General features: G+C 36.9%; 1 long non-coding RNA gene across 2 annotated transcripts; it reads left to right on the forward strand.

The window, feature by feature from the left end:
• Window positions 1-1,778: 1,778 nt before the first annotated feature.
• On the forward strand, window positions 1,779-13,739 carry LOC132614891 (uncharacterized). 2 transcript variants are annotated; one of them, XR_009572488.1, is made up of 5 exons: window positions 1,779-2,066; window positions 2,154-2,302; window positions 4,901-5,008; window positions 5,439-5,485; window positions 13,428-13,739. It is a non-coding gene; the product is annotated as an uncharacterized LOC132614891 (long non-coding RNA). The 2 variants fall into 2 exon arrangements; XR_009572489.1 differs by lacking the exon at window positions 13,428-13,739 and adding an exon at window positions 6,488-6,845.
• The last annotated feature ends 712 nt before the right edge of the window (window positions 13,740-14,451 follow it).

Genomic DNA, 14,451 nt, shown 5'->3' on the forward strand with positions numbered 1-14,451 from the left:
AGGGTTTGTGACAATCTAGGTTTAATGTGGGTTTGTCCCCTCACACACATTAACCACCATTTAGACATGAATTAGAGTTCAAGAAACATGAAAATATTACTTTCCCTTCATTCATTAAAGAATCTTGAATAAAATTTATACTTCCAACAATAGTTTCAAAAAATGATTTTCATTCAAAATAAGTTTTCAAAAGAGAGACATACAAATCATCTTTATAGTCAAAAATGATTTTTAAAAGAGACATACCTTAATACGTTAAACAAAGTTTAATAATTCACTTTTGTAATGAAGAACACCCAAACCCTATCTTGAATCACTTTGGGAAAAATTATGCTGCAAAACCTAGGTTTTTGTCACAAGAATCATGTTAAGAATCATGGGTTTGATGTTATAATAGATTAGTAATGTTAAGGGTGTTCTTACCTTTGATTTGAAGACTTAGAGGGATGATTTTCGTCCTTAGGGTTGGGAAGAATGAAAAAATATGGGAACAAAATAAGATCATACCCATATTAAACCCCATTTTCTGCCCGAAACGGAATATGTACGTCCTAAAAGGACGTCCCGTACTTTAAAAGACGTCCCGTACTTTCCAGGTGTACTTTGGGCGAAATCTCCGGCTTGTGCGCCCTTCAGTAAAACGGACATAACTTTTTGTACATAAATTTTCTCGGGCTGGGAGACCTACCATTGGAAAGATATTTCAAATATCTACAACTTTCATCAAGGAAGTTTTTCCAAATTCGCAACATATTTTCATGAAAATCGCCCAGAAGATAGACCTACCAAAACTTAGGCGAATTTAAGAGCCCTTAAGAACTTCAATTGTTGGTTTGACTTCAAAACGAACATCTTCCACTCGAATTCATCAAGAATGGATTCATACAGATATAATATCATCTTAACACTAGATTTATACACATTCACACCTAACCCCAATTTACGGAGTGTTACATGAACGATAGAGGACTGTAATAGACTAATAAGACTATAAATAACCTAGAAAGCAAGTAACCTACAAAGCAATGACTGGTTGATTTGCTGAGTTTGATTATCTATACTTGGGGTTTGTCTTTAACTCAAAGCCCAAGTTTGGATATTCACTTGTATGGGTGTATTTGCAACTATTGAACCTTTGTTGGTACAAATGAACGCTCTTCAACTGATTCTTGATACTTTGTAATAGTATTTTTAGTTTTGATTAGGGGTAAATTAAGACCTTATCCCCATATGCTCATTTAGATAACTAACATATTGTATGATTTGAGACCGGAAGCAATGTCTTGAAAACTAGTTCAGGATTATACTATTTATATTAGAATGAGGGCATACCTGTAAGCAAGTTCAGTTTTGTGAATTAGAGATCTTTCAATTTATTTGACCTGCATGTTATGATTTAACAAAATGATAATTTGTTGCATGTTTCAATATCAACTGTATTTAAATGCATGTATTTTTTCGTCAACTATAGTCATCAACATGATCATGAAAGTTGCATGATTTATTTTAAATTGGGCAGCTGAGTCTTGACCATATGGTTCGTGTGATTTTGTCAACTTTGGATGGTTGAGATAAAACCATTATTTGGGCTGGATTTTGATCAGCTGAAAATTGATGACATCTTTGGGCCTGAGTTGGACAATTCTTTGAGCCCAATGTTTAGGCCATATTTCGTCTCTTTCTTCTCTTTGCTCATATCTGCTGCATTTCCACTTCCTTTCTTCTTCAACAGATTTGTTGATTTGATAATTTCTACATCCCCCCCCCCCCCCAAGTTGGACGGGAATGAAATGATGCCCAACTTGCGAAGAACACCAAAATGTGATGGTCCAAATAATGATTTGGTAAACAAATCGGCTAATTGATCTCGCGAAGGAACGAATGAAAAAGAGATTAAGCTAGCCAAGTACTGTTCTTGAACAAAATGGAAATCAAGCTCCACATGTTTTGTCCGCTCATGAAAGACGAGGTTACAAGCAATATGAATTGCAGTTTGACTGTCAGAATCGATTGAAACTGGAAGAGATGGAGATATGGAGAGATCTGCTAGCAATCGCGTGAGCCAAGTAAGTTTAGTTACCAATCTTCTCATAGATCGATACTCTGCCTCTACAGATGATAATGAAATTGATGCTTGCTTCTTTGATTTCCAGGAAATGGGGGAACCGCCTAAACTGATGAAAAAACCATTGACTGATCTTCGAGTGTCTTTGCATGAATCCCAATCAGCATCTCAAAAAGCAATCAAAGAGAATAAAAGATTAGAACACATAAACAGACCTTGTCCAGGATGTTTTCTCAGGTATTATAGAACTCTTAAAGCCGCATTGAAATGACAAACACAAGGTTGCTGCATATATTGACTTAAAGTCAATACAACAAAGGAAAGATCCGGCCTTGTGTGTGTGAGATAGTTTAATTTACCTACTAAATGTCTATAAAGGGTAGGATCAGTTAGTAGAGGTCCAGAATCTATAGTAAGTTCTAGAACCTGTAGTAAGTTTAGTAGTAGGATCCAAAGGAGAAGAAACAGTAGAAAGATGAGAAACATCAAACTCATTAGGAAGGTCCAATATATATTTTCTTTGGCTGAAAATAGCACCTTGTGGTTCTCTAAGAATTTCTATCCCTAAGAAGTAGTGCAAGTGACCAAGATTTTTGATTCTGTACTCAGAATTAAGAAAATGCTAGAGACTAGTGATAATAGAGTGTGATTGCCTGAAATGAGAATATCATCCACATATACAACAGTGATAGAAATAAGATCCCCTGTGACTTCGAAGAACAAAGCACAGTCATTTAAAGAAGCAACATAAACTTTGAAACTAAGTGCCCTTGCCAATCTAGCACACCATTGCTTAGAAGCTTGCTTCAGGCCATATAGAGATTTCCTTAGTCTGCATACCAAGTTAGGATTAGGAGAATTGAAACTTGGAGGAAATTTCATGTAGACTTCCTCATGTAGTTCACCATGCAATAATGCATTATTGACAAAGAATGTAATATTAGCATCAAATTGTGAGATGTCCCAATTCTTCTTAACTGCAATAGTACACCTTATTTTAGTCATCTTGATAACTAGGGAAAAAGTTTCTGTATAGTCAACCCTCTCCTTTTGAATATCACCCCTGATAACCAATCTTTCTTTTAGTCTTTCAATAGTTCCATCAGAAAGATACTTGACCTTGTGTACCCACTTACAAGGTAAAGCCTTTCTATTTAGTGGTAAAAGCACCATGTCCCAAGTATGATCGGATTGCAAAGCTTGTATTTCATTAAGCATAGCCTGTCTCCAACCAGGGTGTTGAGAATCCAGATAAATGGAAGAAACTAAATGTGTTGTTTAGATGAAGATAGAGTGTTGAAAAGTGACACATAAATTAAGATAACCAAGTAATCTTTTTCACTCGCCAACTAGACATAAAAAAATATCACTACACTTGTAACGACCCATTTGGTCGTTATTGCATTTACGGCACTTTTGACCCTTTTCTGAGCTTGGTTAGCTCACTTTTGACCCAAGGGAACCGTTGACAGGCTTCCCGTGGTGTTCGAGATTGATTTTGGTGACTTTTTGGGAAAAATTGGCTATAAACGAAAAAGAGTTGACTCAAAGTTGACTTTTAGGCAAACGAACCTTTTTCGGAAATCCGTCGATTTTCAGAGGTCCGGATGGTCGTTTAGAACTTTTATGTATATCTGGTTCAGTTCACAATTCACTCGGATGCATTTTGGTACTTGAGTTGGGAAGTTGGAAATGAGGTATCGGGGGTTGACTCGGTCAACGAGACCTCCGTTGGAAATTTTGAGGCCACGAGTGAGTTCGTAGCGTGTTTTCATGTGTTCTGTGTGTGTGGTTTGTGAGCAGATGACCTCAGGAGTGGTTCAGGATTTCGGTTGAGACTTAGGAAAATATTTGTGTTCTGGTAGCTGGTGTCCGCCATAGCGGCACCAGTGCCGTCCCAGCGGCGCCGCTGTTGCGGTGGGATGGCCGCCAGGGCGGCCAAGCCTATTTTGGCCCAGACTGTCCCGATGGCCTGTGATGGAGCTGAGGCGGTGGCGCTGGTGCGGCCTCGATGCCGCCGTGGCGGTATCGGGCCTATTATTTCATTAAGTGTGTATTAAATAAGCCCTTAGTCTATCATTTATCGCCATTACGAAAATTGAGCTCTTTGGGACTGGTTTAGAATATTCTTGGAGAAAACTCTTGGTGGTAAGTATTGCTAACCTCTTTACCAATTCCTTGTTCCTAATCATCATAAACTCCTCTTTCCTTAGTAATGGAAGATAAAAGTGAATTTAGTGAATACTCTACTTAGGCTTTTAAATGATGAAATTGATTGGGTTTATGCTATATTATGATGTATCTTGGGATGCTAATCATATATTGTTATACTCCGTATTTTTATACGTCAAATGATTCGCAAGCAAATCAACTCAAGTTAAAGGCGGGATTATTTTCGGACATGAAATAGGAACTTTTAATTTTCAATTTTAATTAGAACATAAATTGTTTATAAATTTTATTTAGTTTAGAAATATTATTGGATATTAGGGACCAATTAATTGTGATTATATTATTAAGTAAGGATTAATGATTTAAAAATTAACTAATTTAATTAATAGAAGTGGGCCCGACCCGAAAATAAAAAATAAAAAATAAACAATTGATGAGTCATTAAGGGGGGGGGGGGGGGGGGGGGGGGACGTGTCCAATGGAGGGACATCATATAAATACATATGTCAATGACTAATTCAAACTATCATTCCTCATTTGCAAATTTCTAGCCTTGTGAAAAAGAAAAGAGAAAGAAGAGCATGAGCAGCCATGGCTGCTACTGTTCACGGCCAGCCATGGCTGTTTTTTTTTTTTTTTAAATTGCTTTGATTTAATTCCAAGGTGATTTACAAGTCCAAGGAGGTGATAGCAACATTGGTAGTGAATTGAGGAAGAAGAAATAGCGAAAGTGGAGCAAATAAGTGTATAATTTCCTCCGATTAAATTAAGGTACGATTTTCTCATTTTATGGTATAGTTTTATTAATGGTATTGTAAGAGAAGGATTAAAATTGGATTGGATGAAATTGGAAGTAAGAAATTTCATGAAATCGTTGTTATACGAAATTGTGGGTTGAAAAGGATTAAAAAGGGTTATGGGATTGTTAGAATTGTTTATGGGCTGAATTGTTAGGGTTCTATATGAATATTGCTATTACTGTCATTGTTGGTATTTCTGTGATAACAGGAGGATAATTGTAAATTCGAGTTAGGAGAATATATAGGGAGAATGCTGCCCGATTTTCGTTAAGTCCTTAACTAATGAAAAACCCTAATCGAGAGAGTATAAGTTAAAGAATAAGTTCTATAGGCGATTGGTCACAAATTTATGAGCTAGGAAGTATAGTTACTAACGATAGCGTTACTTTTATATTAAATAGGCTAAAGGGGAGACGAAGCGAACGAGATTACGAATAACCTTCAGCAGGTATGTAAAGTTGTCCCTTCTTTCTTTTGGCATGTCTTAGATCTAAGTGATGAATGATATGAACTTTGGGGTAATTCTATTCATAAGTTTTGAGTGTGATTTATGATTCTTATTCACTTCTTGATGTTAGAGCTCTTAAGTGATTGAGCTTCCCTCTTCAGTTTCCTGTACGTTGGATAATAGTCGATATATATAAGCTCCTATTCTTAGGAACTCTATGATAACCAATGTCCAGACTTCTATAAGTTGTTTCATACTGTATTGACATGTGTCTACGACTCCTAAGGCTCTTTTGATATTGTTTATGATGACATTCGAGGGATATTTTATATGATTGTCGCTATTGATACTCAGGTGTAAATCCCTTCTTCTCATTCTGTTTGAGTCTTAATAATGTTTTAAATTGCATATGGTTGCTCACTACTCTGCTTGTGCATACCTCAATATGTCTTTCACCGAGTCCCGGGTCGGGTATGTTATCGTGCACAGTTTCACTGCATTGTTCACCGAGTCCCTCACTAGAGGGTCGGAATATGATATATATATATATATATATATATATATATATATATATATATATATATATATATATATATATATATGATTGTGTTATGCTGTGTTATGGATTTATGCTGTGTTATGGAGTTATGTTGTGTTATGGAGTTATGCTGTGTTATGGCGTTATGATGTGTTTATGGAGTTATGTTGTGTTATGGCGTTATGATGTGTTTATGGAGTTATGCTGTGTTATGGCGCCAAAGACGGGGTGGTGACCATGTTCACCGAGTCCCATAATGGGCCGGGTATGATATATGATATTGACATGCATGATTTATGTTTCAAAAGGGCAAGTGTTTTTGTATTTTGGACATTGTACTTATTTTCTGTACCCCCTATTTCAGTTATGATCCTTTTACTATATTTCATGCTTTATATACTCAGTACATATTCCGTACTGACCCCCCCCCCCTTTCTTCGGGGGGCTGCGTTTCATGCCCGCAGGTACTGATAGTCGGTTTGGCGACCCTTCAACATAGGACTTCTACTCAGCTGTTTTGGAGAGCTCCGTTGTTCCGGAGGCTAGACCTTTGGTTCAGATCTTATGATGTTTATGTATATGTTTATCCAGGGGTACGGCGGGGCCCTGTCCCGTCATATTTCTCTATCGATACTCTTAGAGGTCTGTAAACATATATGTGGGTTGTGTATAAGTTCTGTTCAGCTGTGGCTAAACGTTGTGCCATGTATACGTTCGTCTGTAATGGCAGCCTTGTCGGCTTGCATATGACATGATAGTGATGTGTAGTGGCAGCCTTGTCGGCTTGCATATCATTTTATGATCTGATTAGTTGTGACTCCTCAGGAGACAGTCTATCTGGATATGTATATATCTGATGACGTTATGAATCGTTGGAGTTCTTTTGCAAGTTTCCATATTGTTCATAGATTCAGTTTGATTATATTTAACAGGTTCGTATACGGGTGTCCAGTTCGGGCACTAGTCATGGCCCACGGGGTTGGGTCGTGACAAAAGTGGTATCAGAGCAGTTCATCCTCGGAGTGTCTACAGACCGTGTCTAGTAGAGTCTTGTTTATCGGTGTGTTGTGCACCACATCTATAAACAGGAAGCTATAGGACATTTAGGATGTTACCTTTCTTTCATATCTAAGATCGTGCGATAGAGCCCAACCATAGGAAATGAAATTCCTTATACTAACATTTGATTTCAGCTGAAGAACGACATCGACAGAAGGAAGCGGCTGATGGAATTGGAAGTTACAAAGTACACAGGTAAGTAACGGTGCGAAAGAGGCATGTCGAATAAGGTAAGAATATTGAGATATGATTGAAATGTAAAGTTGAAGGATGAAAGAGAAGGTAGATGGAAAGGTATAACAGGATAGATCGTTAAAGGATCAGGTACGTCTCGAGGTGCGATATGTGAGGTAAGTTCCGATACCTTTATACTTTTTACAGGAAATTGGGAGCCCTGTGTGGCTATGATACGATATGATATATGCGTATATATGTTGGCCCTGTGAGGCATTGTTGGTATTTCCTGCGTGCAGGTTTTGGGATAGTAAGAAGTACAGAGGAAACTCTGCCCAAAGTTTCCCAGAAATAGGAAAGAGAGAATGAGACATAGGTTCATAATATGTCTTGAAAGTCGATACCGACAGGGGAAAATTTATTATGTTGGAATAAAGCTTTAAGAGATACCCTCCATGTCATCCGTAAGAGGCACCATTCTTATTTGAAAATTTTTATTTCGAAGAAGCATATATGAGCAGCAAAATTTGGAATTCAATTGAACGGATCAGAATACTTTCCAGCCACATTTTTACCTTAGAAAAGCTCATGTTGATGGGCAAAAACGTCCAGTGATTAAGTTTCGCTTTTATTGAAAAGTACAAAGCATACAGCAAGTAGTTCATGAACTAAATGATTCGTTCACGACTCAAGAATAAACCTAGAAGTAAACCATGTGAATCAAGCACTAGAAGTCCTGTGGTGTTTGTCGGATTCTAGTTTCCTTCTGGTGGTGGTTGGAGAATGCTTCATGGTGACATTTTATTAGTTCTTAATCAACTAATTGGAGATGGAATTTGTGGAAGGAAAACTTAAACTTGTGGGCTGTCTAGGATCATGTATTTCATATGTTGTTGATGAAACGCTAGGATGATTTGGAAGGGCTTGTGATACTAAGGGATGATTTAGAAAAAGTTGACAACTTTTAACAAAACATTTTATGGAGGTATTGAGCGAACCGATAAGTAGGGATAAATTACGACGAGTTTACAGTTAAAAGGAGTAGTAGTATGATTGAGATAAAAATACGGAGGAGGAAGAGTTATGACAAATTATGAAGGTATTGATAAGACAGCTTGTGAGATACTAAGGGTAAGATCGATCAGAAAGGGTGAAGGGTTAAGTATGCCTAGTCCACAGAGTGTAATTAAAACATAGTAAGAATCGTGAATAAGGTTAAGAAGTGTTACGTTATAGGATTGATTACGAATAGGATGTAATGTGAATACCATAAGGATTGTTATAGAAATGAGTAAAGCCTAGCAAGTAAGTAACTAAAGGATATGATGTGATTAGTGTGAAACGAAAAAAGCAAATGTAGAACGAATAAGAAAGACTTACCAAGTCCTATAGGGAAAGTTCAGAATAGAAGTCAAGTGGTAACGAAAGTAAAAGCGAGCACAGGAAGAGAAGAAGTTAATTGAAAGGAAAAGATAAGAAGAAAGCGAGTGGGATTACAGTGTAGCGATGTGTTATGACGAGTATAGCTAAGAAAACGAGTAATATAAGCGACAGAATTGTGAAAGACCAACCTCAAGGAAGATGAGCAACGAGACAAAATGAATGCCAGAAATGACTGGTATGATAAGAACAAATAGGGATGAACAGAATATGTTTTGAAAATGAGAAAAGGGGTTATGTAGAAATAGTGTTTACCGAAGGATACAGGAGTAACATGAAATTCTTCGTGCATAAAATAAAAGATGGACATAGACTGGAGAGATGAACTAAAGGAAGCACCCAAGACAAACGTAATTAATTGAGTATGGGTATAGAATAAAAGGGAAATATATAGCTACGAACTAAGGTATACTACGACGAGAAGATGATAAGACAAGACCACTATTAAGACGACTTTGACATGATTTTGAGTAATTTAGAAGTTAGCGTTGGGTATACAATAGGAATGAAAGAGCATGAGGCATAAAGGAGTATTGCGTGTATGTGACTTCACCTCGGAAAATAGAGAAATCCTTAAAGGACAAGGATTGTAGATTTGCCAAACAACTGATGTATTGTGAGGTTATTAGAGGAAACAGGTGATATCCGTTGGGATAAAGATAGTGTTATAAGAAAGCTTGGGACACTTATCATTAGAATATAAGTGCTACCGAATGGAGAATTTGAAACGACTATCAGCATTAGCTAATTACTAATTGGAATGAATGGAATGTGGCTTCAGATAAATTGCTACATTAATTACCTTACTCGGGTACCAACCATCAGATAAGATTTTGTACTATATACCGAGAGTTCTCATCGCCTCGTGATTGTGTTGGAGTTTCATACATGGGTAATCTAAATTATAGATGATATAAAGGAAGACATGGATATGGTGCAGTATACCAAATGTATTGGAAAAGAATCATATGAATTTGAAGATTTGAAATGGGGACATAGAGTAGAATATAAATAGATAATGATGTAGGTACACCCTAAAGGGGGGAAGCGGATGAGAGAAATGTAAGTGTAAGATGAAATCAACTGACACTGCAACACATTTAATGTGAATACTTAAACTTAAAGTGAGATCCCATGCTGAAACAAGTTAGTGGGATCTGAAAGCCAGCAACAAACGGATAGAAGCCAAGATGATATTTGAGACAGCGCTGAGAATTATTGGCTAATGACATTGTGACACATAAGTAGTAAAGGAAGGGAAAGGAGTATGACAAAATAGACAACAAGTGAGTTTTAGTACAATAAGGTATGTAGAGCAGAATAAACCAGGAGAAGGAAAGACTATGACTAAGATTGGATGCATTTGTACGAATTGTACAAGAATAGTAATGCAACCTATGAATATTAGTATGCTAAGGATGAGACCAAGTAAGTACTTGATAAGAAGGGTAAGAATTCAGTAACAATAATGCGGTTGCAATATTTTGGGTACACCAAAGAAAGGTGTAAGACGGATTGAGGCAAAACTACAGAGATATAATTAGTACTGAGGGAAAAAGCCATAGTTAAGCCTTGATATCAATTGAAAGATATAAGAGAAAAATATAGGGTCTGCATAAAGACTAGAGAAACGACGCTAAGGTATTTTCTAGACTGATTTGAGCACCTACGCATACTCTTGTAAAGATTGCAATAGGATGCGTGATAGGAGAACTAAGAGCAAATTTGGTAAAAGGGCAATGGAAGAGTTTGAATCAGAAATAGAGAAACGACATGAGATAATATGCCTAAAGCATTGCCAGTTAGGGTAAGGGAAATTACGAAATGATTTAACCGAGACAATCAGAACGAGTGGGTTACTGGTTACTGGATGACAGTAAAGTTATATTTTGAGGAGACCCTAGCACTATTTGATAGCCAACCCTAAAGATCGATATCAAGAAGTAAAAGCAAGTGATAGTTAAAGACCTTTAAAAGAAAGTCAGAAAATGACACATGATGCGGAGGATTCCAGAATACGGACTGTAACAACGGAGTAAAGCAAGGATATTGGAGTACAAAAATGTTGCCCTCTGGGAAATTTCGTTTTACTCTAGGACCTACGAGGGGTCCACAGGTTACCAGAGGCATGCGATACTCCAGGGATATTAAAGTCTAATGAATCGACGAGGGACGTCTGCACGTTATAAAAAATCTTATTTAAAGATTAAGAGGTAAGATGAAGGGAACGATGTCTTAAGGGAGTAACTATAGAAAAATAAGGAGTCGAGTTAGGACTAAGCACGCAAGCGAGAGAGTAAGATTTCAGCGGAAGAGCCGCAATACAACTGACAACCGACTACGAAGTAAAGAGGAGAGTAAAGGCAATGACGTGGAATTATTACCTCGGGAAGCAACAGAAAGAGGAGATATTACAGGAATGACTATGTAGAGGCCTGGAATGCGTTTTAATGAACTATAGCGAATCGACCAATGGAAGAGGTATGTGAAAGGCATAATTAAATAAGAGAACACTTGAGAAAGTATTGGGAATTCAGGATCAGCTTAACATTCGAGGACGAATGTTCTAAAGGGGGTAAGGATGTTATACCCCGTATTTTTAGACGTCAAATGATTCGCAAGCAAATCGACTCAAGTTAAAGGCGGGATTATTTTCGGACATGAAATAGGAACTTTTAATTTTCAATTTTAATTAGAACATAAATTATTTATAAATTTTATTTAGTGTAGAAATATTATTGGAGATTAGGGGCCAATTAATTGTGATTAAATTATTAAGTAAGGATTAATGATTTATAAAAATTAACTAATTTAATTAATAGAAGTGGGCCCCACCCGAAAATAAAAAATAAAAAATAAACAATTGATGAGTCATTAAGGGGGGGGAACGTGTCCAGTGGAGGGACATCATATAAATATATATGTCAATGACTAATTCAAACTATCATTCTTCATTTGCAAATTTCTAGCCTTGTGAAAAAGAAAAGAGAAAGAAGAGCATGAGCAGCCATGGCTGCTACTGTTCACGGCCAGCCATGGCTGTTTTAAAAAAAAAAAATTCTTTGATTTAATTCCAAGGTGATTTACAAGTCCAAGGAGGTGATAGCAACATTGGTAGTGAATTGAGGAAGAATAAATAGCGAAAGTGGAGCAAATAAGTGTATAATTTCCTCTGATTAAATTAAGGTACGATTTTATCATTTTATGGTATAGTTGTATTAATGGTATTGTAAGAGAAGGATTAAAATTGGATTGGATGAAATTGGAAGTAAGAAATTTCATGAAATCGTTGTTATACGAAATTGTGGGTTGAAAATGATTAAAAAGGGTTATGTGATTATTAGAGTTGTTTATGGGCTGAATTGTAAGGGTTCTATATGAATATTGATATTACTGTCATTGTTGGTATTTCTGTGATAACAGGAGGATAATTGGAAATTCGGGTTAGGCGAATATATAGGGGAAATGCTGCCCGATTTTCGTTAAGTCCTTAACTAATGAAAAACCCTAATCGAGAGAGTATAAGTTAAAGAATAAGTTCAATAGGCGATTGGTCACAGATTTATGAGCTATGAAGTATAGATACTAACGATAGCGTTACTTTTATATTAAATAGGCTAAAGGGGCGACGAAGCGAACGAGATTACGAATAACCTTCAGCAGGTATGTAAAGTTGTCCCTTCTTTCTTTTGGCATGTCTTAGATCTAAGTGATGAATGATATGAACTTTGGGGTAATTCTATTCATAAGTTTTGAGTGTGATTTATGATTCTTATTCACTTCTGGATGTTAGAGCTCTTAAGTGATTGAGCTTCCCTCTTCAGTTTCCTGTACGTTGGATAATAGTCGATATATAGAAGCTCCTATTCTTAGGAACTCTATGATAACTAATGTACAGACTTCTATAAGTTGTTTCATACTGTATTGACATATGTCTACGACTCCTAAGGCTCTTTTGATATTGTTTATGATGACATTCGAGGGATATTTGATATGATTGTCGCTATTGATACTCAGGTGTAAATCCCTTCTTCTCATTCTGTTTGAGTCTTGATAATGTTTTAAATTGCATATGGTTGCTCACTACTCTGCTCGTGCATACCTCAATATGTCTTTCACCGAGTCCCGGGCCGGGTATGTTATCGTGCACAGTTTCACTGCATTGTTTACCGAGTCCCTCACTAGAGGGTCGAATATGATATATATATATATATATATATATATATATATATATATATATATATATATATATATATATATATATATATATATATATATATATGGATTTATGTTGTGTTATGGCGTTATGATGTGTTTATGGAGTTATGTTGTGTTATGGCGTTATGCTGTGTTTATGGAGTTATGTTGTGTTATGGCGTTATGCTGTGTTTATGGAGTTATGCTGCGTTACGGCGTTATACTGTGTTTATGGAGTTATGTTGTGTTATGGTGTTATGATGTGTTTATGGAGCTATGTTGTGTTATGGCGCCAAAGACGGGGTGGTGACCATGTTCACCGAGTCCCATAATGGGCCGGGTATGATATATGATATTGACATGCATGATTTATGTTTCAAAAGGGCAAGTGTTTTGGTATTTTGGACATTGTACTTATTTTCTGTACCCCCTATTTCAGTTATGATCCTTTTACTGTATTTCATGCTTTATATACTCAGTACATATTCCGTACTGACCCCTCTTTCTTGGGGGGGCTGCGTTTCATGCCCGCAGGTATAGATAGTCGGTTTGGCGACCCTTCAGCATAGGACTTCTACTCAGCTGTTTTGGAGAGCTCCGTTGTTCCGGAGTCTAGACCTTTGGTTCAGATCTTATGATGTTTATGTATATGTTTATCCAGGGGTACGGCGGGGCCCTGTCCCGTCATATTTCGCTATCGATACTCTTAGAGGTCTGTAGACATATATGTGGGTTGTGTATAAGTTCTGTTCAGCTGTGTCTAAACGTTGTGCCATGTATACGTTCGTCTGTAATGGCAGCCTTGTCGGCTTGCATATGACATGATATTGATGTGTAGTGGCAGCCTTGTCGGCTTGCATATCATTTTATGATCTGATTAGTTGTGACTCCTCAGGAGACAGTCTATCTGGATATGTATATATATGATGCTGTTATGAACCGTTGGAGTTCTTTTGCAAGTTTCCATATTGTTCATAGATTCAGTTTGATTATATTTAACAGGTTCGTATACGGGTGTCCAGTTCGGGTACTAGTCATGGCCCACGGGGTTGGGTCATGACATATATCTTCCATTATTAGTGTAGAATCCTTGAATCAAAGAGTTAGGGTTTATACCCAAAATTGGGGGTTTTACTTGAATTTCAAAATTGGGTGAATCCTTGAGTTGATTTAGCAATATGTTGTTGGGTTTGTTCACCTAGTGTTTAATTTGATATTTTACTCTCTAATTTTCCGTTTTGACCTTGTGGGGCCCGTTTCCCCATATTCTAGGGTTGGTTTTGACCTAATTTGAATGATAGCAATATAGGTATCAATCTTCATGATTTCTAATCTAGATTTCAAATATGCCTAGACTTCTTTGATCTTAAGGCTCAGTGGAAGGGGAAAGCGAATGAGTGATTATTGGTGTTTGTTGTTCGGCCATCCAGGTAGGTTATGGTTTACCTTTGGTGAGACTTCGTGTAGCGAAGCATATACTTAGATGATATTATCGGAGAAAGCATGTAAACATTTGGGTATGAATTTGAGCTGGATATTGTCTTAGGTTGGGCCGTTT

The sequence above is a fragment of the Lycium barbarum genome, chromosome 10, assembly GCF_019175385.1.
Source record: "Lycium barbarum isolate Lr01 chromosome 10, ASM1917538v2, whole genome shotgun sequence".
NCBI classification, from domain to species: domain Eukaryota; kingdom Viridiplantae; phylum Streptophyta; class Magnoliopsida; order Solanales; family Solanaceae; genus Lycium; species Lycium barbarum.